We start from the raw sequence: 5,537 nt of genomic DNA on the forward strand, positions 1-5,537 counted from the left end.
GGAGGAAGAAGGCATAGGTAAAAAGGTGGGTCCTTATCCCCTTATATGGGCGGATGCGGTTGTGCGTCCCCACCTGCCTGGTAAAACTTGCTTGCCTCCCAAGCGCCGTGATAAGTGGCGCAATTAGATTACCCACGTCCGTATTGATGAGAATCCCGTAAAGGGGGTACACGATCTTTGCTTTGACAAGACGTGCCAAGGAAACCGCCTCGCAAAACATGCTGAGGTGGAAAAGTAAAAACGATTCGAGTAAAGGACTTGGCTGTAGTGTGATGACGCACTGCGGAATACGTCAGCAGATTTGATTTGTGTTAATATTATTCTCTCTACGGTAATATGTGGAAGCTTATTTTGCAGAGCCGGACACTACTCTTGGTGCTTACAATCTTCTATGAAGGACTTGGAGGAGGAACCCGCCTTGCAATGCCGAAGACAATTTGCGCGCCGGACTTGTCGTCATTGAAGCCTGGTTCAGGGGCTACTGAGGGAGTCCTGAATTAGGGGGTGTTCGGGTAGCCGGACTATACCTTCAGCCGGACTCCTGGACTATGAAGATACAAGATTGAAGACTTCGTCCCGTGTCCGGATGGGACTTTCCTTGGCGTGGAAGGCAAGCTTGGCGATGCGGATATTCAAGATCTCCTACCATTGTAACCGACCCTGTGTAACCCTAACCCTATCCGGTGTCTATATAAACCAGAGGGTTGTAGTCCGTAGGCAATCAACTCCATACACAACAATCATACCATAGGCTAGCTTCTAGGGTTTAGCCTCCTTGATCTCGTGGTAGATCTATTCTTGTACTACCCATATCATCAATATTAATCAAGCAGGACGTAGGGTTTTACCTCCATCAAGACGGCCCGAACCTGGGTAAAACATCGTGTTCCCTGCCTCCTGTTACCATCCGGCCTAGACGCATAGTTCGGGACCCACTACCCGAGATCCGCCGGTTTTGACACCAACAATCATGCACCCTTGATGAGTGGTCTATTTTTACTATATCTTGATAGTAGTGATACACATGTTCATAGTATTGAAGCCAAAAGATGCAGAGTTGATAATGATAGTGCAACTTATTTGTGGCACTGCCGTTTAGGTCATATTGGTGTAAAGCGCATGAAGAAACTCCATTCTGATGGACTTCTAGAATCACTTGATTATGAATCACTTGGTACTTGCGAACCATGCCTCATGGGCAAGATGACTAAAACTCCGTTCTCCAGAACAATGGAGCAAGCAACAGAGTTATTGGAAATCATACATACTGATGAATGTGGTCCAATGAACATTGAAGCTCACGGCGGATATCGTTATTTTCTCACCTTCACAGATGATTTGAGCAGATATGGGTATATATACTTAATGAAACATAAGTCTAAAACATTTGAAAAGTTCAAAGAATTTCAGAGTTAAGTGGAAAATCATCGTAACAAGAAAATCAAGTTTCCACGATCTGATCGTGGAGGTGAATATTTGATTTATGAGTTTGGACTTCATTTGAAACAATGCGGAATGGTTTCGCAACTCACGCCACCTGGAACACCACAACGTAATGGTGTGTCCGAACGTCGTAACCGCTCTCTATTAGATATGGTGCGATCTATGATGTCTCTCACTGATTTACCGCTATCGTTTTGGGGTTATGCTTTAGAGACGACTGCATTCACGTTAAATAGGGCACCATCTAAATCCGTTGAGACGACACCTTATGAACTGTGGTTTGGCAAGAAACCCAAGTTTTCGTTTCTTAAAGTTTGGGGCTGCGATGCTTATGTGAAAAAGCTTCAACCTGATAAGCTCGAACCCAAATCGAAGAAATATGTCTTCATAGGATACCCAAAGGAGACTGTTGGGTACACCTTCTATCACAGATCCGAAGGCAAGATATTCATTGCTAAGAATGGATCCTTTCTAGAGAAGGAGTTTCTGTCGAAAGAAGTGAGTGGGAGGAAAGTATAACTTGACGATGTAATTGTACCTTCTCCCTTATTGGAAAGTAGTTCATCACTGAAATCAGTTCCAGTGATTCATACACCAGTAAGTGAGGAAGCTAATGATGATGATCATGAAACTTCTGATCAAGTTACTACCAAACCTCGTAGGTCAACCAGAGTAAGATCCGCACCAGAGTGGTACGGTAATCCTATTCTGGAAGTCATGTTACTTGACCATGACGAACCTACAAACTATGAGGAAGCTATGATGAGCCCAGATTCCGCAAAATGGCTTGAGGCCATGAAATCTGAGATGGGATCCATGTATGAGAACAAAGTATGGACTTTGGTTGACTTGCTCGATGATCGGCAGGCCATACAGAATAAATGGATCTTCAAGAAGAAGACTGACGCTGACAGTAATATTACAGTCTACAAAGCTCGACTTGTTGGAAAAGGTTTTCGACAAGTTCAAGGACTTCACTACGATGAGAGCTTCTCACCCGTAGCGATGCTTAAGTCTGTCCAAATCATGTTAGCAATTGCCGCATTTTATGATTATAAAATTTGGCAAATGGATGTCAAAACTGCATTCCTTAATGGATATCTTAAAGGAGAGTTGTATATGATGCAACTAGAAGGTTTTGTCGATCCAAAATGTGCTAACAAAGTGTGCAAGCTCCAGCGATCCATTTATGGACTAGTGCAAGCCTCTCGGAGTTGGAATATACGCTTTGATAGTGTGATCAAAGCATATGGTTTTATACATACTTTTGGAGAAGCCTGTATTTACAAGAAAGTGAGTGGGAGCTCCGTAGCATTTCTGATATTATATGTAGATGACATATTGTTGATTGGAAATGATACTGAATTTCTGAATAGCATAAAAGGATACTTGAATAAGAATTTTTCAATGAAAGACCTCGGTGAAGCTGCTTATATATTGGGCATCAAGATCTATAGAGATAGATCAAGACGCTTAATTGGACTTTCACAAAGCACATACCTTGATAAAGTTTTGAAGAAGTTCAAAATGGTCAGGCGAAGAAAGGGTTCTTGCCTGTATTACAAGGTGTGAAGTTGAGTCAGACTCAATGCCTGACCACTGTAGAAGATAGAGAGAAAATGAAAGATGTTCCCTATGCTTCAGCCATATGCTCTATCATGTATGCAATGTTGTGTACCATACCTGATGTGTGCCTTGCTATCAATTTAGCAGGGAGGTACCAAAGTAATCCAGGAGTGGATCACTGGAAAGCGGTCAAGAATATCCTAAAATACCTGAAAAGGACTAAGGATATGTTTCTCGTATATGGAGGTGACAAAGAGCTCGTCGGAAACAGTTACATCGATACAAGCTTTGACTCTGATCCGGATGACTCTAAGTCACAAATCAAATACATGTTTTTATTAAATGGTGGAGCTGTCAGTTGGTGCAGTTCCAAGCAGAGCGTCGTGCCGGGATCTACGTGTGAAGCGGAATACATAGCTGCTTCAGAAGCAGCAAATGAAGGAGTCTGGATGAAGGAGTTCATATCTGATCTAGGTGTCATACCTAGTGCATCGGGTCCAATGAAAATCTTTTGTGACAATACTGGTGCAATTGCCTTGGAAAAGGAATCCATATTTCACAAGAGAACCAAGCACATCAAGAGATGCTTCAATTCCATCCGCGATCAAGTCAAGGAGGGATACATAGAGAATTGCAAGATACATACAGATCTGAATGTTGCAAACCCGTTGACTAAGCCTCTCTCATGAGCAAAACATGATCATCACCAAGACTCCATGGGTGTTAGAATCATTACAATGTAATCTAGATTATTGACTCTAGTGCAAATGGGAGACGGAAGGAAATCTGCCCTAGAGGCAATAATAAAGTTGTTATTTATATTTCCTTATATCATGATAAATGTTTATTATTCATGCTAGAATTTTATTAACCGGAAACTTAGAACATGATTGAATACATAGACAAATAGAGTGTCACTAGTTTGCCTCTACTTGACTAGCTCGTTGAATCAATGATGGTTATGTTTCCTAACCATAGACATGAGTTGTTATTTGATTAACGGGATCACATCATTAGAGAATGATGTGATTGACTTGACCCATCCGTTAGCTTAGCACGATGATCGTTTAGTTTGTTCCTATTGCTTTCTCCATAACTTATACATGTTCCTATGACTATGAGATCATGCAACTCCCGAATACCGGAGGAACACTTTGTGTGCTACCAAACGTCACAACATAACTAGGTGATTATAAAGGTGCTCTACAGGTGTCTCCGATGGTGTTTGTTGAGTTGGCATAGATCGAGATTAGGATTTGTCACTCCAATTGTCAGAGAGGTATCTATGGGCCCTCTCGGTAATGTACATCACTGTAAGCCTTGCAAGCAATGTGGCTAATAAGTTAGTTACAGGACGTAGCATTATGGAACGAGTAAAGAGACTTGCCGGTAACAAGATTGAACTAGGTATTGAGATACCGACGATCAAACCTCGGGCAAGTAGCATACCGATGACAAAGGGAACAACGTATATCATTATGCGGTTTGACCGATAAAGATCTTTGTAGAATATGTAGGAACCAATATGAGCATCCAGGTTCCGCTATTGGTTACTGACCGATACGTGTCTCGGTCATGTCTACATAGTTCTCGAACCTGTAGGGTCCGCACACTTAACGTTCGGTGACGATCGGTATTATGAGTTTATGTGTTTTGATGTACCGAAGATAGTTCGGAGTCCCGGATGTGATCACGAAATGAAGAGGAGTCTCAAAATGGTCGAGACATAAATATTGATATATTGGACGACTATATTCGGACATGAAATGAATTTCGGGGGTCACCGGATATTTATCGGAGTGCCGGGGGGTTATCAGAACCCCCGGGGGAACTAATGGGCCTACATGGGCCTTGTGAGAGAGAGAGGAGGTTGCCTAGGGCTGGCCGTGTGCCCCCCTTGTGAGTCTGAATTGGACAAGGAGGGGGGGCGGGGCGGCGCCCCCTCTTTCCTCTCCTTCCTTTCCCCTTCCCCCTTCCTAGTTGGACTAGGAAAAGGGGAGTCCTACTCCTAGTAGGAGGAGGACTTCCCCTCTCCTTGGCGCGCCCCTAGGCCGGCCGGCCTCCCCCTTACTCCTTTATATATGGGGGCAGGGGGCACCCTAGAACACACAAGTTGATCATTGATCTCTTAGCCATTTGCGGTGCCCCCTCCACCATAATCCACCTTGGTCATATCGTAGCGGTGCTTAGGCGAAGCCCTGTTCTGGTAGCATCATCATCACCGTCATCACGCCGTTGTGCTGACGAAGCTCTCCCTCGACACTCTACTGGATCGTGAGTTCGTGGGACGTCACCGAGCCGAACGTGTGTAGATCGCGAAGGTGCAGTACCTTTGGTGCTAGGATCGGTTGATCGTGAAGACGTACGACTACATCAACCACGTTGTCATAACGCTTCCACTTACGGTCTACGAGGGTACGTGGACAACACTCTTCCCTCCCATTGCTATGCATCACCATGATCTTGCGTGTGCGTAGGATTTTTTTTGAAATTACCGCGTTCCCCATCAGATTTCTGATCTGAACCGT

The sequence above is a fragment of the Triticum dicoccoides genome, chromosome 3A (genome assembly GCF_002162155.2).
Source record: "Triticum dicoccoides isolate Atlit2015 ecotype Zavitan chromosome 3A, WEW_v2.0, whole genome shotgun sequence".
NCBI classification, from domain to species: domain Eukaryota; kingdom Viridiplantae; phylum Streptophyta; class Magnoliopsida; order Poales; family Poaceae; genus Triticum; species Triticum dicoccoides.